The sequence below is a fragment of the Pseudophryne corroboree genome, chromosome 2 (assembly GCF_028390025.1).
Source record: "Pseudophryne corroboree isolate aPseCor3 chromosome 2, aPseCor3.hap2, whole genome shotgun sequence".
NCBI classification, from domain to species: domain Eukaryota; kingdom Metazoa; phylum Chordata; class Amphibia; order Anura; family Myobatrachidae; genus Pseudophryne; species Pseudophryne corroboree.
The window spans coordinates 909,421,231-909,444,773 of record NC_086445.1 but is presented as its reverse complement, the minus strand read 5'-3'; the positions used below and the strand labels follow the sequence as shown (position 1 = coordinate 909,444,773).

Sequence of the window (23,543 nt, the reverse complement as noted above, 5' to 3'; positions counted from 1 at the left end):
CAGACTCCGTGTCGATATCAGTGTCTATTATTTTGGATAGTGATCATTGAGAGACTCTGATGGTCTTTGCGACATAGGGACAGACATGGGTAGATTCTCTGTCTGTTCTCTAATCTTTTGTGCAATAAATTCACCTTAGCACTTAATTACACATATCCAAACAGGTGTCGGCGTTGTCGACAGACACCCTCTCACACACATATTTGCTCCATCTCCTCCTTAGGGGAGCCTTTTACCTCAGACATGTCGACACACACGTACCGACACACCACACACTCAGGGAATGCTCATCTGAAGACAATTCCCCCATAAGGCCCTTTGGAGAGACAGAGAGAGAGAGTATGCCAGCACACACCCCAGCGCTATTTACCCAGGAATAACACAGTAACTTAATGTTAACCCAGTAGCTGCTGTTTATATTGATTTTTGCGCCAAATTATGTGCCCCCCCTCTCTTTTTACCCTCTTCTACCGTGTAACTGCAGGGGAGAGGCTGGGGAGCTTCCTCTCAGCGGTGCTGTGGAGAAAAAACACGGCGCTGGTGAGTGCTGAGGAAGAAGCCCCGCCCCCTCGACGGCGGGCTTCTGTCCCGCTTTCATGTACAATTTTTGGCGGGGGCTCATACATATATACAGTGCCCAACTGTATATATGCAAACTTTTGCCAAAGAGGTCTCTAATTGCTGCCCAGGGCGCCCCCCCCCCCCCCCCCCCCCTGCGCCCTGCACCCTTACAGTGACTGGAGTATGTGGGTGTAGTGTGGGAGCAATGGCGCACAGCTGCAGTGCTGTGCGCTACCTCAGTGAAGACTGGAGTCTTCTGCCGCCGATTTCGAAGTCTTCTTGCTTCTTTCACCCGGCTTCTGTCTTTCCGGCTCTGCGAGGGGGACGGCGGCGCGGCTCCGGGATCGGACGACGAGGGTGAGATCCTGTGTACGATCCCTCTGGAGCTAATGGTGTCCAGTAGCCTAAGAAGCAGGACCTATCTGCAGAGAGTAGGGCTGCTTCTCTCCCCTCAGTCCCACGATGCAGGGAGTCTGTTGCCAGCAGAGCTCCCTGAAAATAAAAAAACCTAACAAAATACTTTCTTATAGCAAGCTCAGTAGAGATCACTAAACAGCACCCAGCTCGTCCGGGCACAGATTCAAACTGGAGGAGGGACATAGAGGGAGGAGCCAGAGCACACCAGAATCTAAATTCTTTCTTAAAGTGACCATGTCTCCTGCAGAGCCCGTCTATTCCCCATGGTTCTTACGGAGTCCCCAGCATCCACTAGGACGTTCGAGAAATACACTTTAGTGAAACAAATCCTTAATGAAGAATGGTTGCTGCTAAACTATGACAACGTATGACACATACGTTGTGACCAGTCATCACCCACATGATTATGTTCTGTAAATAATCAGTGACATATTGCTAGGCAAGCTTGTCCTGTGGTGGATAAGAGTAACAATGGGCTCTTGTTATCATATCAAAGACTGACTTAAAACTATACAGGTCATGGATTGCTAATAATACCCAATTTTATACAGTATGTCACCCGGCCAGCACAGCTGTGGAATCACTGCACAGTAATATTCTCCTACCCCAGTCAGGGAAGGGTGTGGTTCGTTTTATCGACAGTGTATAGGTCGACAATGTTTAGGTCGACCACTATAGGTCGACAGTCACTAGGTCGACATGGATGGAAGGTCGACAGGGTTTCTAGGTCGACAGGTCTAAAGGTCGACATGAGGATTTTATTTTATTTTGGTGTAGTTTTCTTCGTAAAGTGACCAGGATCCCAAATTAGTGCACCGCGTCCCCTCGCATGGCTCGCTTCGCTCGCCATGCTTCGGGCATGGTGCCTTCGCTCCGCTACCGCTTCGCTCGGCACACTTTACCGTTCCAATAGTAGTCCACGTGGATCGTTAAGTATGAAAAAATGAAAATAAATAAAAAAAATGTGAAAAACTCATGTCGACCTTTAGACCTGTCGACCTAGCACATGTCGACCTAGAAACCCTGTCGACCTTCCATCCATGTCGACCTAGTGACTGTCAACCTATAGTGGTCGACCTAAACATCGTCGACCTAGACACTGTCGATCTACAGACCGGATCCCGTCAGGGAAAGCATGTAAAGTTCATCACATTGGCAAAGCAAGAGCAGGGAGTTCTTTCCTCATGTGCCTTTCCTTTTCTTACTTACACAATCTTGTACTCCTTACTGCCTTTGATGGCACCTAACCCCGGGTTTACTATATCTGTCCTATATTGTCTTGAACTGTAAGTTGATTATGTACTGTGTAATGGGCGCTGCGGATCCCTTGTGGCGCCATATAAATAAAGGATAATAATAATAATCTTTTGTTATATTTATGGATTTGACAGTGAAAATTAGAGATTGCGTCACATAGCGTAAATTGTGGCATGACATTTTAATGGCACATCACGGTATTAAGCTGTTTCTATAGCGAGATAAGAAAATGACAGACAATTCACAAACCAAAGAAGCTAAAATGATTTATACCGTTAACGATCTTAATCTTTTTGTATCACTTACATAAAATGTATTTTGTACAGATGTCTTTAACTGCAGACCATGGGGTAAATTTACTAAGATGGGAGTTCTGTTTAAGATGGGATGTTGCCCATAGCAACCAATCAGATTCCAGGTATTATCTTCTAGAAGGTGCTAGATAAATGAGAAGTAGAATCTGATTGGTTGCTATGGGCAACATCCCATCTTAAATAGAACTCCCATCTTAGTAAATTTACCCCTATGAGTGTAATGCACATTGTGAAGATTACCCAGAATGCCAGAGATGAGACAGGCTGCATAAATCTTTCAGCACAACCAAGTTATTTGAACTGATCATGGTGAAATAAATTAGAATACAGTTACACACTATGGCAAGATCAGGGTAAGGATGCCGCGTCCTGGAGTAAATGGGTGCACTTTCATACAGCAGCCAATTAGTAGCATACCAAACCAGGGCCTTGGTACAAGGAGCCACAGCTAGTTTGCAGCAAAATGATAAATAACCTAGCTTGTCCGGCTCTAACTGAACAAAATTATTCTCTTTCTCAGGGGTAAATTTACTAAGCTTTGTGTTTGCCCGAGTAAGCAAACACAGGGGTATTTGCAATCTCGGAAATTTACTAAAGACCAAACATGGGTGTTTTAGCTCAAACAGAAGAACAAAACACGGGTGGACATGGATATACGACTAAATACACCATCGCCCAAACTCGGGTGGAATTTATATAGACATCAATGAAACATGGGAATTTACATAGAATCGTTTCTGCAAACGCACCCGTAAATTGAGCAAACGTGGATCAAAACTTATCAAATAGTTGCCCCTGGCAGCAGCGTGTTTAGAGAAGCCTGCATATCAGTAAGATCCGTGCAGCTTCTCTATTTAAAAGTGATTAAAAAAAAAAGTTAAAAAATAAGAAAAATAAAGGTGTGATCCCCCTCAAGTTAAACCAGTCCTGGGCTTTTGAGCCGGTCCTATTATTAAAAATACAGGGGGAAAAATGCGTAGGGTTCGCCTGCATTTAAAGTACCAGAACAGGGCTCTTGGACCGGTCCTGACTCCAAAAACATGGGGAGGGAGGGGCAGAGTAGGTGGAGCTGTAGGGGTCCCCCGTATATATGAAACCAGCACCAGGCTCCACTAGCCAAGGAGGTAATGCCACAGCCGGGGGGCATATTTATATTGGTCCCAGCGGCTGTAGCATTACCTCCTCAACTAGTCAGCCCTGGCTGGGACAACCCCCCCAATAATGAGGTCTCCTCACTCCAGGACACCCAAGGTCAGAGAGTATTTTTACAACCTGGACCAACTCAAAGAGCCCGGGGCTAGTTATGCTTAGGTGAAGGGGGATTTTTTTTTTAGCATTTTTTTCTCTATTTTTTAAATCTTTCTTTCACATTTAAACAAAGAAGCCTGCCTGGATCTCACTGATCCATGCAGGCTTCATGTACGGGAGTGTTTGGCTACAACGGTTTTGCACCGAAATTATTATCCTTTTAAATCTGGTCACTCATTGCCTGTGCCAAAGGTCCCATGGCAGTGAAAGTATTAACAGAGATAGAGGGCAGCTCCACTGTATGACATTTGAAATATTAAAGAGATTAAAAAATAAAATAAAATAAAAACCTGATTGTTATGAATGGGTTTGTATATAATAACATAAATGTAAGGAGGAACCATTATTTTGAAGTGTTAACTTTATATATTGCAGTGATTACTGCCAGGAGCAGGGCTCAAAAACTGACTCAGTGAGTACGGTATACCGCAAATTTTTCAGATGTTAAATGTGCATCTGATCTGGAACTGGTCATCCAGGAATGAAACCAGATTAATCCCGGGTGATTTAATGAGCAAAAAGGATACAATGATTTTAAATCTGTTTTTGCAAGTGCTGTTGGAGCAAAGATTTGTTTCTTTGCTAAATTTAAAAATAGATATAATCCTCCTATCTTCCACCATTTCTTATGGGAATAGTGAGGATAAACTGGATACATTATTAAAGACTGCCAATCAGTGGATACATAATATAGTGCTAAAAGCAGAGCTTCATAAAACCTTTAATCCAAGAGCTTTATAAGAGATGTCTATAGCTGTATGCAATGCCGGATTAAGGTCTGTGGGGGCCCCTGGGCAACACTGTCCTCACAACCGCAAAAAAAAAATAACATCGGAGTAGGAGTACAGCATTTACCTGTCTCCTCTCCGTCCTCCTCGGTAGCTGAGCTGTTCCTTTACTGCTGCGGCCGCCGAGGAGCTTCACTCACAGCAGTCTAGCGAGAGAATGTCAAATCTCGCGAGACTTCACACTTCAGTGAGTGAAGCTCCTCGGTGGCCGCAGCTGTAATGGAACGTCTCAGCTGCTTAGGAGGACGGAGAGGAGACCGGTAAATGCTGTACTCCTACTCCAATGTTTTTTTGCAGTTGTGAGGACAGTGTGTGGGGGCCCACGGGACGACCGCCCCTTCCGCCCCGCCGTTAATCCGGCTCTGGCTGTATGTATGTATGTATTTATTTATTTCTGTTCAGGAGGAATTTACACTGTAGATGTGTTATTTTACCGAGAGTCTGGAGATAGTCTATAATATAGAATTATCTGGAGTTTTTAGTTGGTACAGCAGACTGGAGATTATCTTTAATATCCTACAGTTGGGAATATTGCTCATGTAAGGGGCGGATACTGAGTTGGCAGCAAAGGTAATAGAACAAGTAACTTTGAACCTGAACAAACCATGGGGGGTGATTCAGACCTGATAGCTGGGCTGCTAATTTTGCTGTCCTGCATTCAGATTGTCGCTGCCCACGGGGAGTGTAAATTCGCCGATGCAAGTGTGAGATCCCATGTGTACGCCGTGCTACAAATATCCCTCAGTCAGCAGACAGCTGCAAATCCATTTGCACCTCACTCTTACAATGCGATGAGAACAGGCTGATCAGGTCCGGAGCTGACGTCACACACCCTCCCTGAACATGCTTGGGAACGCCTGCGTTTTCCCTGACACTCCCAGAAAGCGGTCAGTTACCACCCACAAATGGCCTCTTCCTGTCAATCAGCATGCGAATGGCTGTGTAATTGAAATTTTCTCACCAGCCTGTCGCTGTTCGGCGATGCCTGTTGTTGTTTGGCAACGCGCATTGCTGTGCATACTCATGCGCAGTCTATCTATAATCACCCACTGTGCGAAAAACACACAGCAGTGATCAGGTCTGAATTGGATCCTATGTTGCAATGCAAGGGGAGAAAATACTTTTATAGTTTTTGCATGCAGGGTAACTACTGGTTGCTTTTGCATGGAGCCCAAAAGTGCTGGACAGCTTTAGAATTACAATGCATTTTAGATTTGCTTTTGGACACGCCCCTCTCGAATCTAACTCTCTCTGTACATTTTACATCTGCAGTGCAACATGGTTTTGCCCAGGTGCACAGTTGCTTGCTTTTTTTTTTCTTGGTTCCCAACTCAGATTTAACCCCATCATTGTTGCGATTGGTCAGAATCTGAATTTGTGTGTGGTCCCATTAACTGGGACCACTGGGCTATATAGATGAAATGTATTAGTATTGCTAAGTACATGAATAATGCTACTCACTGGAGAAGACTCATCAGAACGATCTAATGAAGGACAGAACGATCACTTTTTCGTCCCTCATTAGCATACACCATGTCGCTAGCGTTATCGCCCGATTGCTAGCGACTACAGGAACCCACATATCAGGCACACACACTGAATGATATGCCCAATATGTTGTTACAATTCGGACGGAAACAACAGATCAGATCGATATCTTCTAAATGTGTACACGGCTTAAGATGAAGGAACATGAACAAGTCTGTAGACCTGTAGGACATATTTTAGCAGAGCTGAGTACAATGAAGCACAAGCTGTAATTGTGAGGAGAATTGGATCTAAGCAGTGTAGAGGCACAGGAATCGCAGGGAATAACTGTAGTTGGAGAGCTGAAGCTCACAGCAGTGCTGACACTTGGGAGCACAGATTAGCTGCTCATTGCAGAGACCGATCCCAGCAATACTGAGACACGTGCAGAATGCAGATTTGCTGTAACCAGGAACTCAGCAATGTGACTTGTTGATCTGGCAGTGTACTGGTGTAAAGGATGAGTTTAAATAGGAGCTGCAGGTCTCAGATTGGCTGCTAGGGTAAGCTGAGGTATGGAAGCATTCTAATTGGATAAGAAATCCAAAATGGAACGGAGGTGGTGTGATGTGCAGCATGAGGCAGCGGAGAGGTAAGTGACGGGGAGAAGGACTCCGGAGCGTGAAAATAATGGAGGGAGGGGCACATTATGCCCGTTGTTGTTGCAAGTTTTCCTTGCACCTTTATATTGGTGCTACCGTAAGTGTCCAATATGTGTGTAGCCCAGGGGCACATCACCTTAAATAAAATGTTGCCATTATGTGCACAATGGCCCTCATTCCGAGTCGTTCGCTCGTTAATTTTTTTCGCATCGCAGTGATTTTCCGCTAACTGCGCATGCGCAATGTTCGCACTGCGGCTGCGCCAAGTAAATTTGCTAAGAAGTTTGGTATTTTACTCACGGCATTACAAGGTTTTTTCTTCGTTCTGGTGATCGGAGTGTGATTGACAGGAAGTGGGTGTTTCTGGGCGGAAACTGGCCGTTTTATGGGTGTGTGTGAAGAAACGCTGCCGTTTCTGGGAAAAACGCGGGAGTGGCTGGAGAAACGGGGGAGTGTCTGGGCGAACGCAGGGTGTGTTTGTGACGTCAAACCAGGAACGACAAGCACTAAACTGATCGCATTGGAAGAGTAAGTCTCGAGCTACTCAGAAACTGCTAAGAAAAATCTTTTCGCAATATTGCGAATCTTTCATTCGCAAATCTGCTAAGCTAAGATTCACTCCCAGAGGGCGGCGGCTTAGCGTGTGCACTGCTGCGAAAAGCGGCTTGCGAGCGAACAACTCGGAATGAGGGCCAATATGATTAGAATTATGTATTGTTTTATATCAGTTCGCTAACATGTACTATATAGGATGTTTTGTTTAATTCATTATTTATCAGTTTTGTTCCTTCAGAAATGTCATATAAATTCAAACAAATGTAATGCAATATTATAATAGGAGTATTACAAAAGGAAGCAATTCTTTTTGGTTTGTATGTAAAAGGTAAAATGTACTTATCCAAATTAGGACAATGGGGGTCATTCCGAGTTGATCGCACGTTGCAACTTTTTGCAGCCCGTGCGATCAGATAGTCGCCGCCTATGGGGGAGTGTATTTTAGCTGTGCAAGTGTGCGAAGGCTTATGTAGGGGAGCTGTACAAAAACATTTTGTGCAGTTTCTGAGTAGATCTGAACTTACTCAGCCACTGCAATCACTTCAGCCTGTCAGAATTGACGTCAGACCATAGGTGTGCGCAGGGGGGGTGCCTGGTGCGCACAGGCACCCCCTAATGTCCGGCACCCCAATCTCACATGCCTGATGCAGCGATCGCCGAGCAAGCTGATTACTGTCCCCTCTGCGCTGCACCCTGTCAGGACTGCATTACTGACCGGACGCCTGGGTTAATCAAGGGTGCCACTGACACCGGCTTTCAAACTCCCGGCTCCACCTCCATGTACAAAAACAGCATGATGTGATGTGATTACGTCATGCTGCTCGCATGCCCACCCGCCATACGCCCACCTCTCTCCTTCTATGCTATGCCAACGCCAGCCACTGATGAGGATCAGCATGCATCCAGCGTTCCTCTTAGAAAGACAAATTCAATACTGGCAGGCAGTCGGCAGCAGCATTGACACGTCACTCGTTTTTCCAGCAGCAGCAGTACTAGTCTGCGACTGTCAGTGTCAGTGTGCGACTGTCAGTGTCAGTGAGTGGCTGCCGCTTGCAGGGGAAAGAGAGGGGGAGCCAGACCAGGCTGAGGAGGAGCAGTGTAATTGCAGTGAGTGCCATCAGGTGTGTTTGTTTGGTGCACACCACAACACCTGACAATGTATCTGCTTTATTAGGATTGGTACAAGGGGGGTAATTCCAAGTTGATCGCAGCAGGATTTTTGATAGCAATTGGGCAAAACCATGTGCACTGCAGGGGAGGCAGATATAACATGTGCAGAGAGAGTTAGATTTGGGTGGGTTATTTTATTTCTGTGCAGGGTAAATACTGGCTGCTTTATTTTTACACTGCAAATTAGATTGCAGATTGAACACACCCCACCCAAATCTAACTTTCTCTGCACATGTTATATCTGCCTCCCCTGCAGTGCACATGGTTTTGCCCAACTGCTAAAAAATTTCCTGCTGCGATCAACTTGGAATTACCCCCGGTACAAGGGTGGATATTTTATATTGCGTTGGCCATCAATAGATGGTGCTAGACACGCCCAAAAGGTGGTGCTAGACACACCCCTCCGACAGTGCACCCCCTAATAAAATGTGCTGCGCACGCCTATCCGTCAGGCACCCGCCCTGCAAACGCCTGGACACGCCTGCGTTTTCCTCTCCACTCCCAGAAAACGTCCAGTTGCCACCCCGGAATGCCTTCCTGCTGTCACTCATCTTGCGATCGCCGCTGCGATCATTCGCTGCCTGGCGTTCCCCGTTTTATTTTTGAAGTCTTTTGTCAACGCAGTTCACCCTAAAATAAGATTTTACTCACCGGTAAATCTATTTCTCGTAGTCCGTAGTGGATGCTGGGAACTCCGTAAGGACCATGGGGAATAGCGGCTCCGCATGAGACTGGGCACAACTAAAGAAAGCTTTAGGACTACCTGGTGTGCACTGGCTCCTCCCTCTATGACCCTCCTCCAGACCTCAGTTAGGATACTGTGCCCGGAAGAGCTGACACAATAAGGAAAGGATTTTGAATCCCGGGTAAGACTCATACCAGCCACACCAATCACACCGTATAACTCGTGATACTATACCCAGTTAACAGTATGAAATATAACTGAGCCTCTCAACAGATGGCTCAACAATAACCCTTTAGTTAAACAATAACTATATACAAGTATTGCAGACAATCCGCACTTGGGACGGGCGCCCAGCATCCACTACGGACTACGAGAAATAGATTTACCGGTGAGTAAAATCTTATTTTCTCTGACGTCCTAGTGGATGCTGGGAACTCCGTAAGGACCATGGGGATTTTACCAAAGCTCCCAAACGGGCGGGAGAGTGCGGATGACTCTGCAGCACCGAATGAGCGAACTCTAGGTCCTCCTCAGCCAGGGTATCAAACTTGTAGAATTTAGCAAATGTGTTTGACCCCGACCAAGTAGCTGCTCGGCAAAGTTGTAAAGCCGAGACCCCTCGGGCAGCCGCCCAAGAAGAGCCCACCTTCCTCGTGGAATGGGCTTTTACAGATTTAGGATGCGGCAGTCCAGCCGCAGAATGTGCAAGTTGAATCGTGCTACAGATCCAGCGAGCAATAGTCTGCTTTGAAGCAGGCGCACCCAACTTGTTGGGCGCATGCAGGATAAATAGCGAGTCAGTCTTTCTGACTCCAGCTGTCCTGGAAACATAGATTTTTAGGGCCCGGACTACGTCCAGCAACTTGGAGTCCTCCAAGTCACGAGTAGCCGCAGGCACCACAATAGGCTGGTTCAAATGAAACGCTGAAACTACCTTTGGGAGAAATTGGGGACGAGTCCTCAATTCCGCCCTATCCATATGGAAAATCAGATAAGTGCTTTTACAAGACAAAGCCGCCAATTCTGACACACGCCTGGCCGAAGCCAAGACCAACAGCATGACCACTTTCCACGTGAGATATTTTAGTTTCACGGTTTTAAGTGGTTCAAACCAATGCGACTTTAGGAAATCCAAGTCCAACACCACGTTGAGATCCCAAGGTGCCACTGGGGGCACAAAAGGGGGCTGAATATGCAGCACTCCCTTAACAAATGTCTGAACTTCAGGTAGTGAAGCCAGTTCTTTTTGGAAGAAAATCGATAGAGCCGAAAATCTGGACCTTAATGGAACCCAATTTTAGGCCCATAGTCACCCCTGACTGTAGGAAGTGCAGAAATCGACCTAGCTGAAATTCCTCCGTTGGGGCCTTCCTGGCCTCACACCACGCAACATATTTCCGCCATATGCGATGATAATGGTTTGCAGTCACTTCTTTCCTAGCTTTAATTAGCGTAGGGATAACTTCCTCCGGAATGCCCTTTTCCTTCAGGATCCGGCGTTCAACCGCCATGCCGTCAAACGCAGCCGCGGTAAGTCTTGGAACAGACAGGGCCCCTGCTGCAGCAGGTCCTGTCTGAGCGGCAGAGGCCATGGGTCCTCTGAGATCATTTCTTGAAGTTCTGGATACCAAGCTCTTCTTGGCCAATCCGGAACAATGAGTATAGTTCTTACTCCTCTCCTTCTTATTATTCTCAGTACCTTGGGTATGAGAGGCAGAGGAGGGAACACATACACCGACTGGTACACCCACGGTGTTACCAGAGCGTCCACAGCTATCGCCTGAGGGTCCCTTGACCTGGCGCAATATCTTTTTAGCTTTTTGTTGAGGCGGGACGCCATCATGTCCACCTGTGGCCTTTCCCAATGTTGTACAATCATTTGGAAGACTTCTGGATGAAGTCCCCACTCTCCCGGGTGGAGGTCGTGTCTGCTGAGAAAGTCTGCTTCCCAGTTGTCCACTCCGGAAATGAACACTGCTGACAGTGCTAACACATGATTTTCCGCCCATCGGAGAATCCTTGCGGCTTCTGCCATCGCCATCCTGCTTCTTGTGCCGCCCTGTCGGTTTACATGGGCGACCGCCGTGATGTTGTCTGACTGGATCAGCACCGACTGGTGTTGAAGCAGGGGTCTTGCCTGACTTAGGGCATTGTAAATGGCCCTTAGTTCCAGAATATTTATGTGTAGGGAAGTCTCCTGACTTGACCATTGTCCTTGGAAATTTTTTCCCTGTGTGACTGCCCCCCAACCTCGAAGGCTGGCATCCGTGGTCACCAGGATCCAGTCCTGTATGCCGAATCTGCGGCCCTCTAGAAGATGAGCACTTTGCAGCCACCACAGCAGCGACACCCTGGCCCTCGGAGACAGGGTTATCAGCCGATGCATCTTAAGATGCGATCCGGACCACTTGTCCAACAGATCCCACTGAAAGATCCTTGCATGGAACCTTCCGAATGGAATTGCTTCGTAAGAAGCCACCATCTTTCCCAGGACTCGCGTGCAGTGGTGCACCAACACCTGTTTTGGTTTTAGGAGGTCTCTGACTAGAGATGACAACTCCTTGGCCTTCTCCTCCGGGAGAAACACCTTCTTCTGTTCTGTGTCCAGAATCATACCCAGGAACAGCAGACGCGTCGTAGGAACCAGCTGCGACTTTGGAATATTCAGAATCCAGCCGTGCTGTTGTAGCACTTCCTGAGATAGTGCTACTCCGACCAACAACTGCTCCCTGGACCTCGCCTTTATAAGGAGATAGTCCAAGTATGGGATAATTATAACTCCCTTCTTTCGAAGGAGTATCATCATTTCGGCCATTACCTTGGTAAATACCCTCGGTGCCGTGGACAGACCAAACGGCAACGTCTGGAATTGGGAATGACAGTCCTGTACCACAAATCTGAGGTACTCCTGGTGAGGGGGGTAAATGGGGACACGCAGGTAAGCATCCTTGATGTCCAGTGATACCATGAAATCCCCTTCGTCCAGGCTTGCAATAACCGCCCTGAGCGATTCCATTTTGAACTTGAACCTTCTTATATAAGTGTTCAAGGATTTTAAATTTAAGATGGGTCTCACCGAACCGTCTGGTTTCGGTACCACAAACATTGTGGAATAGTAACCCCGTCCCTGTTGAAGGAGGGGTACCTTGACTATCACCTGCTGCGAATACAGCTTGTGAATTGCCTCCAGCACTGCCTCCCTGTCTGAGGGAGCCGTCGGCAAGGCAGATTTGAGGAAACGGCGAGGGGGAGACGTCTCGAATTCCAGCTTGTACCCCTGAGATACTACCTGTAGAATCCAGGGATCCACCCGTGAGCGAGCCCACTGGTCGCTGAAGTTCTTGAGACGGGCCCCCACCGTACCTGGCTCCGCCTGTGGAGCCCCAGCGTCATGCGGTGGACTTAGAGGAAGCGGGGGAGGACTTTTGTTCCTGGGAACTGGCTGTATGCTGCAGCTTTTTCCCCCTACCTCTGCCTCTGGGCAGAAAGGACGCGCCTTTAACCCGCTTACCTTTCTGGGGCCGAAAGGACTGTATCTGATAATACGGTGCTTTCTTTGGCTGTGAGGGAACATGGGGTAAAAATGCTGATTTCCCAGCTGTAGCTGTGGAAACGAGGTCCGAGAGACCATCCCCAAACAACTCCTCACCCTTGTAAGGCAAAACTTCCATGTGCCTTTTAGAATCAGCATCACCTGTCCACTGCCGAGTCCACAATCCTCTCCTGGCAGAAATGGACATTGCGTTTATTTTAGATGCCAGCCGGCAAATATCCCTCTGTGCATCTCTCATGTATAAGACTGCGTCTTTAATGTGCTCTACGGTTAGCAATATAGTGTCCCTGTCTAAGGTATCAATGTTTTCTGACAGGGAATCTGACCACGCAGCTGCAGCACTGCACATCCATGCTGAAGCAATAGCTGGTCTCAGTATAATGCCTGAGTGTGTATATACATACTTCAGGATAGCCTCCTGCTTTCTATCTGCAGGTTCCTTTAAGGCGGCCGTGTCCGGAGACAGTAGTGCCACCTTCTTTGACAGACGTGTGAGCGCTTTATCCACCCTAGGGGATGTCTCCCAACGTGACCTGTCCTCTGGCGGGAAAGGGTACGCCATTAGTAACTTTTTAGAAATGACCAGTTTCTTATCGGGGGAAGCCCACGCTTCTTCACACACTTCATTTAATTCATCAGAAGGGGGAAAAACCACTGGTAGTTTTTTCTCCCCAAACATAATACCCTTTTTTGTGGTACCTGGGGTAATATCAGAAATATGCAACACATTTTTCATTGCCGTAATCATGTAACGGGTGGCTCTATTGGAATGTACACTAGTCTCATCATCGTCGACACTGGAGTCAGTATCCGTGTCGACATCTGTGTCTGCCATCTGAGGTAGCGGGCGTTTAGAGCCCCTGATGGCTTTTGAGACGTCTGGGCAGGCACGGGCTGAGAAGCCGGCTGTCCCACATCTGCTATGTCGTCAAACCTTTGACACTGTCGCGTAATTCCTTCCACATATCCATCCACTCAGGTGTCGACCCCGCAGGGGGTGACATCACATTTATCGGCACCTGCTCCGCCTCCACATAAGCCTCCTCATCAACAATGTCGACACAGCCGTACCGACACACCGCACACACACAGGGAATGCTCTGACTGAGGACAGGACCCCACAAAGTCCTTTGGGGAGACAGAGAGAGAGTATGCCAGCACACACCAGAGCGCTATATATAATGTAGGGATTCACACTATACATACAGTGATTTTTCCCTTATAGCTGCTATTAATATACAGATACTGCGCCTTAATTTAGTGCCCCCCCTCTCTTTTTTACCCTATGAAGTCTGGAAACTGCAGGGGAGAGCCTTGGGAGCGTCCTTCCAGCGGAGCTGTGAGAGGAAATGGCGCCAGTGTGCTGAGGGAGATAGCCCCGCCCCTTTCTCGGCGGGCTTCTCCCGCTTTTTTATGGAATATATGGCAGGGGATTTTACACATATATAGTCTTAATGACTATATTATGTGTTATTTTGCCAGTAAGGTACTCTTATTGCAGCCCCAGGGTGCCCCCCCCCCCCCAAGCGCCCTGCACCCATCAATGACCGGAGTGTGTGGTGTGCATGGGGAGCAATGGCGCACAGCTGAAGTGCTGTGCGCTACCTTAATGATGACCGAAGTCTTCTGCCGCCGATTTTCAGGAACATCTTCTTGCTTCTGGCTTTGCTAGGGGGACGGCGGCGCGGCCCCGGGACCGGACGACCGAGGCTAGGCCTGTGTTCGATCCCTCTGGAGCTAATGGTGTCCAGTAGCCTAAGAAGCCCAAGCTAGCTGCAAGCAGGTAGGTCCGCTTCTCTCCCCTAAGTCCCTCGTAGCAGTGAGTCTGTTGCCAGCAGATCTCACTGAAAATAAAAAACCTAAATATAACTTTCTTTTCTAAGAGCTCAGGAGAGCCCCTAGTGTGCATCCAGCTCGGCCGGGCACAAAATTCTAACTGAGGTCTGGAGGATGGTCATAGAGGGAGGAGCCAGTGCACACCAGGTAGTCCTAAAGCTTTCTTTAGTTGTGCCCAGTCTCCTGCGGAGCCGCTATTCCCCATGGTCCTTACGGAGTTCCCAGCATCCACTAGGACGTCAGAGAAAAGAGATTTAAGGATTTACTGCTTTGCCAAAAAGTAAATCCGGTGTGTACATACATCTCTGATGTTTTTAGATATACGCATGTGCAGATCAGGAAGTGCGATGCCGCAGCGACAGGCAGCGTTGCAGAAAATGGGGGCATGCTGCACAGCGCATTTGCACAGCATCTAATCACCGCTGCATCCCAACTGCCCCCCCCCCCCACCGCGGGACACTGCTGCCCGCGGGTGGGATAGCGGGACAACCCCCCCAAAAAAATGTATATATATATATATATATACATTAAGAAGAAAAGTAGCAGCGGCACTCCGTTGAAGTAAATGAACAAACGTGTATTCAAATCAAAACAGCATCACAATGGTCACATAAAGAACCAACGTTTCGGGGTCCTGAGACCCCCTTGTCAAGGCCTTGGTAAAGAGCTGTATTTCCTTATAAAATATTAGTGATTTAGTCTAGAAATTCCTTTCACTTCTGTTTTCCCTTTACTTATATATTGAGGCACTCTGTACAACATCGCCTTATAGTTCATTTTCTACACTAGTCTCAATTTTAAACTAGAAATTCATGTAAATCCAGTTATAATTGACTAAGCTGTAACTTAGTAGCTTTGCTGCTGGTTACTGTGACATCACTAGCCTGTGACATCACAATACTTATTCCTGTAACATTCTATCTACAGCTGGAGACGTTTCCAGTTACCATGCAGGAAGACAGGTAGGAGGAGGTGAGTCCTACGTAACAGGGTATGATGGAGGGGGTAAGGAAGACAGAGGCCCTCATTCCGAGTTGTTCGCTCTGTATTTTTCATCGCATCGCAGTGAAAATCCGCTTAGTACGCATGCGCAATGTTCGCACTGCGACTGCGCCAAGTAACTTTACTATGAAGAAAGTATTTTTACTCACGGCTTTTTCTTCGCTCCGGCGAACGTAATGTGATTGACAGGAAATGGGTGTTACTGGGCGGAAACACGGCGTTTCAGGGGCGTGTGGCTGAAAACGCTACCGTTTCCGGAAAAAACGCAGGAGTGGCCGGAGAAACGGTGGGAGTGCCTGGGCGAACGCTGGGTGTGTTTGTGACGTCAACCAGGAACGACAAGCACTGAACTGATCGCACAGGCAGAGTAAGTCTGGAGCTACTCTGAAACTGCTAAGTAGTTAGTAATCGCAATATTGCGAATACATCGGTCGCAATTTTAAGAAGCTAAGATTCACTCCCAGTAGGCGGCGGCTTAGCGTGTGTAACTCTGCTAAATTCGCCTTGCGACCGATCAACTCGGAATGAGGGCCAGAGTGCAGTATGGTCAGCTGAAAGGCAACACAAGATAGACAGAACAGGGAATATAGGTACAAGCACACATTAGGAGAAGCTCATATTTAGGAATAAAAATGTAGCGTTACAGAAATAAAGAGGGCAGTGGATGCAGATAAGTCTATGAGGCAGGATCTTGCTTTGGGCTGAAAAATAAGAATTTACTTACCGATAATTCTATTTCTCGGAGTCCGTAGTGGATGCTGGGGTTCCTGAAAGGACCATGGGGAATAGCGGCTCCGCAGGAGACAGGGCACAAAAAGTAAAGCTTTTCCAGATCAGGTGGTGTGCACTGGCTCCTCCCCCTATGACCCTCCTCCAGACTCCAGTTAGGTACTGTGCCCGGACGAGCGTACACAATAAGGGAGGATTTTGAATCCCGGGTAAGACTCATACCAGCCACACCAATCACACCGTACAACTTGTGATCTAAACCCAGTTAACAGTATGATAACAGAGGAGCCTCTGAAAGATGGCTCCCTAAACAATAACCCGAATTAGTTAACAATAACTATGTACAAGTATTGCAGATAATCCGCACTTGGGATGGGCGCCCAGCATCCACTACGGACTCCGAGAAATAGAATTATCGGTAAGTAAATTCTTATTTTCTCTATCGTCCTAGTGGATGCTGGGGTTCCTGAAAGGACCATGGGGATTATACCAAAGCTCCCAAACGGGCGGGAGAGTGCGGATGACTCTGCAGCACCGAATGAGAGAACTCCAGGTCCTCTTTTGCCAGGGTATCAAATTTGTAGAATTTTACAAACGTGTTCTCCCCTGACCACGTAGCTGCTCGGCAGAGTTGTAATGCCGAGACCCCTCGGGCAGCCGCCCAAGATGAGCCCACCTTCCTTGTGGAATGGGCCTTAACAGATTTAGGCTGTGGCAGGCCTGCCACAGAATGTGCAAGTTGAATTGTGTTACAAATCCAACGAGCAATCGACTGCTTAGAAGCAGGCGCACCCAACTTGTTGGGTGCATACAGTATAAACAGCGAGTCAGATTTTCTGACTCCAGCCGTCCTTGAAATGTATATTTTTAAAGCTCTGACAACGTCCAACAACTTGGAGTCCTCCAAGTCGCTTGTAGCCGCAGGCACTACAATAGGCTGGTTCAGGTGAAACGCTGATACCACCTTAGGGAGAAAATGCGGACGCGTCCGCAGCTCTGCCCTATCCGAATGGAAAATTAAATAAGGGCTTTTATAAGATAAAGCCGCCAGTTCAGATACTCTCCTGGCGGAAGCCAGGGCCAGTAACATAGTCACTTTCCATGTGAGATATTTCAAATCCACATTTTTTAGTGGTTCAAACCAATGGGATTTGAGGAAATCTAAAACTACATTTAGATCCCACGGTGCCACCGGAGGCACCACAGGAGGCTGTATATGCAGTACTCCTTTGACAAAAGTCTGGACCTCAGGGACTGAGGCCAATTCTTTTTGGAAGAATATTGACAGGGCCGAAATTTGAACCTTAATAGATCCCAATTTGAGACCCATAGACAATCCTGATTGCAGGAAATGTAGGAAACGACCCAGTTGAAATTCCTCCGTCGGAGCACTCCGATCCTCGCACCACGCAACATATTTCCGCCAAATGCGGTGATAATGCTTCGCGGTGACTTCCTTTCTTGCCTTAATCAAGGTAGGAATGACTTCTTCTGGAATGCCTTTTCCTTTTAGGATCTGGCGTTCAACCGCCATGCCGTCAAACGCAGCCGCGGTAAGTCTTGAAAAAGGCAGGGACCCTGTTGAAGCAGGTCCCTTCTCAGAGGTAGAGGCCACGGATCGTCCGTGACCATCTCTTGAAGTTCCGGGTACCAAGACCTTCTTGGCCAATCCGGAGCCACTAGTATCGTTCTTACTCCGCTTTGCCGTATGATTCTCAATACCTTTGGTATGAGAGGCAGAGGAGGAAACACATACACCGACTGGTACACCCAAGGTGTTACCAGCGCGTCCACAGCTATTGCCTGCGGATCTCTTGACCTGGCGCAATACCTGTCCAGTTTTTTGTTGAGGCGAGACGCCATCATGTCCACCATTGGTCTTTCCCAACGGTTTATTAGCATGTGGAAAACTTCTGGATGAAGTCCCCACTCTCCCGGGTGAAGATCGTGTCTGCTGAGGAAGTCTGCTTCCCAGTTGTCCACGCCCGGGATGAACACTGCTGACAGTGCTATCACGTGATTCTCCGCCCAGCGAAGGATCCTGGCAGCTTCTGCCATTGCACTCCTGCTTCTTGTGCCGCCCTGTCTGTTTACATGGGCGACTGCCGTGATGTTGTCCGACTGGATCAACACCGGTCTTCCTTGAAGCAGAGGTTCCGCCTGGCTTAGAGCATTGTAGATTGCTCTTAGTTCCAGAATGTTTATGTGAAGAGACTTTTCCAGGCTCGACCACACTCCCTGGAAGTTTCTTCCTTGTGTGACTGCTCCCCAGCCTCTCAGGCTGGCGTCCGTGGTCACCAGGATCCAATCCTGTATGCCGAATCTGCGGCCCTCCAATAGATGAGCCCTCTGCAACCACCACAGAAGAGATACCCTTGTCCTTGGAGACAGGGTTATCCGCAGGTGCATCTGAAGATGCGACCCTGACCATTTGTCCAACAGATCCCTTTGAAAAATTCTTGCATGGAATCTGCCGAATGGAATTGCTTCGTAAGAAGCCACCATTTTTCCCAGGACTCTTGTGCATTGATGCACAGACACCTTTCCTGGTTTTAGGAGGTTCCTGACCAGGTCGGATAACTCCTTGGCTTTTTCCTCGGGAAGAAAAACCTTTTTCTGAACCGTGTCCAGAATCATCCCTAGGAACAGCAGACGAGTTGTCGGCATTAATTGGGATTTTGGAATATTCAGAATCCATCCGTGCTGCTTTAGCACCTCTTGAGATAGTGCTAATCCCATCTCTAGCTGTTCTCTGGACCATGCCCTTATTAGGAGATCGTCCAAGTATGGGATAATTAATACGCCTTTTCTTCGAAGAAGAATCATCATCTCGGCCATTACCTTTGTAAAGACCCGAGGTGCCGTGGACAAACCAAACGGCAGCGTCTGAAACTGATAGTGACAGTTTTGTACAACGAACCTGAGGTACCCCTGGTGTGAGGGGTAAATTGGAACGTGGAGATACGCATCCTTGATGTCCAAGGATACCATAAAGTCCCCTTCTTCCAGGTTCGCTATCACTGCTCTGAGTGACTCCATCTTGAACTTGAACTTCTTTATGTACAGGTTCAAGGACTTCAGATTTAGAATAGGCCTTACCGAGCCATCCGGCTTCGGTACCACAAATAGAGTGGAATAATACCCCTTCCCTTGTTGTAGAAGAGGTACCTTGACTATCACCTGCTGAGAGTACAGCTTGTGAATGGCTTCCAAAACCGTCTCCCTTTCGGAGGGGGACGTTGGTAAAGCAGACTTCAGGAAACGGCGAGGTGGATCTGTCTCTAATTCCAACCTGTACCCCTGAGATATTATCTGCAGGATCCAGGGATCTACCTGCGAGTGAGCCCACTGCGCGCTGTAATTTTTGAGACGACCGCCCACCGTCCCCGAGTCCGCTTGAGAAGCCCCAGCGTCATGCTGAGGCTTTTGTAGAAGCCGGGGAGGGCTTCTGTTCCTGGGAAGGAGCTGCCTGTTGCTGTCTCTTCCCTCGACCTCTGCCTCGTGGCAGATATGAATAGCCCTTTGCTCTCTTATTTTTAAAGGAACGAAAGGGCTTCGGTTGAAAAGTCGGTGCCTTTTTCTGTTGGGGAGTGACTTGAGGTAGAAAGGTGGATTTCCCGGCTGTAGCCGTGGCCACCAAATCTGATAGACCGACTCCAAATAACTCCTCCCCTTTATACGGCAAAACTTCCATATGCCGTTTTGAATCCGCATCGCCTGTCCACTGTCGCGTCCATAAAGCTCTTCTGGCCGAAATGGACATAGCACTTACCCGTGATGCCAGTGTGCAGATATCCCTCTGTGCATCACGCATATAAAGAAATGCATCCTTTATTTGTTCTAACGACAGTAAATTATTGTCCCTGTCCAGGGTATCAATATTTTCAATCAGGGACTCTGACCAAACTACCCCAGCACTGCACATCCAGGCAGTCGCTATAGCTGGTCGTAGTATAACACCTGCATGTGTGTATATACTTTTTTGGATATTTTCCATCCTCCTATCTGATGGATCTTTAAGTGCGGCCGTCTCAGGAGAGGGTAACGCCACTTGTTTAGATAAGCGTGTTAGCGCCTTGTCCACCCTAGGAGGTGTTTCCCAGCGCTCCCTAACCTCTGGCGGGAAAGGGTATAATGCCAATAATTTCTTTGAAATTATCAGCTTTTTATCAGGGGCAACCCACGCTTCATCACACACGTCATTTAATTCTTCTGATTCAGGAAAAACTATAGGTAGTTTTTTCACACCCCACATAATACCCTGTTTAGTGGTACCTGTAGTATCAGCTAAATGTAACGCCTCCTTCATTGCCAAAATCATATAACGTGTGGCCCTACTGGAAAATACGGTTGATTCGTCACCGTCACCACTGGAATCAGTGCCTGTGTCTGGGTCTGTGTCGACCGACTGAGGCAAAGGGCGTTTCACAGCCCCTGACGGTGTTTGAGGCGCCTGGACAGGCACTAATTGATTGTCCGGCCGCCTCATGTCGTCAAACGACTGCTTAAGCGAGTTGACGCTATCCCGTAATTCCACAAATAAAGGCATCCATTCTGGTGTCGACCCCCTAGGAGGTGACATCCCCATATTTGGCAATTGCTCCGCCTCCACACCAATATCGTCCTCATACATGTCGACACACACGTACCGACACACAGCAGACACACAGGGAATGCTCTACACGAAGACAGGACCCACTAGCCCTTTGAGGAGACAGAGGGAGAGTCTGCCAGCACACACCAAAAAAGCGCTATATATGACAGGGATAGCCTTATAATAAGTGCTCCCTTATAGCTGCTTTATATATATCAAAATATTGCCAATAAATTTGCCCCCCCTCTCTGTTTTACCCTGTTTCTGTAGTGCAGTGCAGGGGAGAGACCTGGGAGCCGTCCTGACCAGCGGAGCTGTGAGAGGAAATGGCGCCGTGTGCTGAGGAGATAGGCCCCGCCCCTTTTCCGGCGGGCTCGTCTCCCGCTATTTTGTGAATCCAGGCAGGGGTTAAATGTCTCCATATAGCCTCTGGGGGCTATATGTGAGGTATTTTTAGCCTTTTAATAGGTTTTCATTTGCCTCCCAGGGCGCCCCCCCCCAGCGCCCTGCACCCTCAGTGACTGCGTGTGAAGTGTGCTGAGAGGAAAATGGCGCACAGCTGCAGTGCTGTGCGCTACCTTTAGAAGACTGCAGGAGTCTTCAGCCGCCGATTCTGGACCTCTTCTTACTTCAGCATCTGCAAGGGGGCCGGCGGCGCGGCTCCGGTGACCATCCAGGCTGTACCTGTGATCGTCCCTCTGGAGCTGATGTCCAGTAGCCAAGAAGCCAATCCATCCTGCACGCAGGTGAGTTAACTTCTTCTCCCCTCTGTCCCTCGTTGCAGTGATCCTGTTGCCAGCAGGAATCACTGTAAAATAAAAAACCTAAGCTAAACTTTCTCTAAGCAGCTCTTTATGAGAGCCACCTAGAATTGCACCCTTCTCGGCCGGGCACAAAAATCTAACTGGAGTCTGGAGGAGGGTCATAGGGGGAGGAGCCAGTGCACACCACCTGATCTGGAAAAGCTTTACTTTTTGTGCCCTGTCTCCTGCGGAGCCGCTATTCCCCATGGTCCTTTCAGGAACCCCAGCATCCACTAGGACGATAGAGAAAAGTAAATAAAATAGATAAATGGCAAATTGATAAATTTGACCGTATGTTGTTTGGTTTAAGGAAAATTGGTTGACTCATGGACATTTTATTGTACTTAAACTAGTACTATGCTTAAGGATCATCTTTTGTGTTTTTTAGAAGATCATCATCTGGCAATGTTCTGGCAAAGAGATTTGCAGAGTGTCGGGTGAACGGCAAAGAGATCTGCAAAGTGTCAGTTGAAGACGACGGGAGGGGTCGCAGAGGCAGCAAGGACTGGAGGATAACATGCAGTAGGTAAGTTACCATACTTCTGTAAGTGTGTGTGTGTGTGTGTGTGTGTGTGTGTGTGTGTGTGTGTGGTGGGGGGTATTGGGAGCATTGTATAAAACAGAGACTATGGTGGGGGAGAGCGGACAATACAAAACACGCAGAAGTGGGCAGCTCAGTATAGGACATACAGATGGTTTGGGGGCAGGGGTGGTGCTAGGGTGTTCGCTGCCCCTTGTAAACTATAAATTTGAGCCCTCCCATACTTTGTAAAGTAACAGTGAGCTGCCTGAAAAAAGGGTGTGGTCCCACAAAAAATTAGCATGGCCACACAATAGTACTCCCAATTAAAATTAAGCCACACAAAAGCACAATATTGCTCACATTACACCGCATCTAGTGCCCCTGATACATAGTGTGCCACATAGTAGTGTCCCTTATTCACAGTATGTCGCACAGTAGCGCCCCTTAGTCAGAGTATGCTACACAGTAGTGCCCATTATACACATAATGCCCACAGTAGTAATGCCCATTACAAAAAATGGCCACAGTAGTAGTGCTGCTTGTACACATTATGCCCATAGTCGTGCCCCTTATATGCATAATGTCAATAGTAGTAATGCCCCTTATACACATGATGCGCACACACAGTAGTATTGTGTCGCTTATATGCATAATGCACACATTAAGAGGGTCTTTTATATGCGTAAAGTAAACAGTAGTAGTGTCCCTTATATACATAATGCCCATAGTAGTGGTGCCCCATATACACATAATGCCCACAGCAGTTGTGCCCCTATACACAATGCCCAAAGTAGTACCCCATACACATAATTTCCACAGTAGTAGTGCCCCTTGTACACCTAATGCCACACAGTAGTGCCCTTTATACATAATGCTTTATACACAATGCCCATAGTAATGCCCCTTATACATAATATCCACAGTAGTGCCCCTTATACACATGCATAAAATTGAAAGTAGGTAACACAATGTAGTAGTACATTTATACACATAGTATGTCTGACCAAGAAATTCTGGTTGTTTAGATTATCATCTGCAAACTTCTGGCAAAGAGATTTGCAGAGCAAGGACTGGAGGATAACATGCAGGAGGTAAGTTATCATACTTGTGTAATTGTATGTGTGGGGGGGGGGGGGTATTGAGAGCACAGTACAAAACAGAGACTATGGGAGTCATTCCGAGTTGATCGCTCGTTGCTGATTTTCGCAACGGAGTGATTAAGGCTAAAATGCGCATGGTACGCAGTGTGCATGCACTAAGTATTTTAACACAAAACTTAGTAGATTTACTCACGTCCGAACGAAGAATTTTCATCATTG

At 47.6% G+C, this 23,543-nt stretch overlaps 1 protein-coding gene across 5 annotated transcripts in view; it reads right to left on the bottom strand.

The window, feature by feature from the left end:
* The window catches only part of LOC135050015 (apoptosis-inducing factor 3-like), a 309,250-nt gene that overhangs the window by 160,166 nt on the left and 125,541 nt on the right, over positions 1–23,543 (bottom strand). The window lies entirely within an intron of this gene.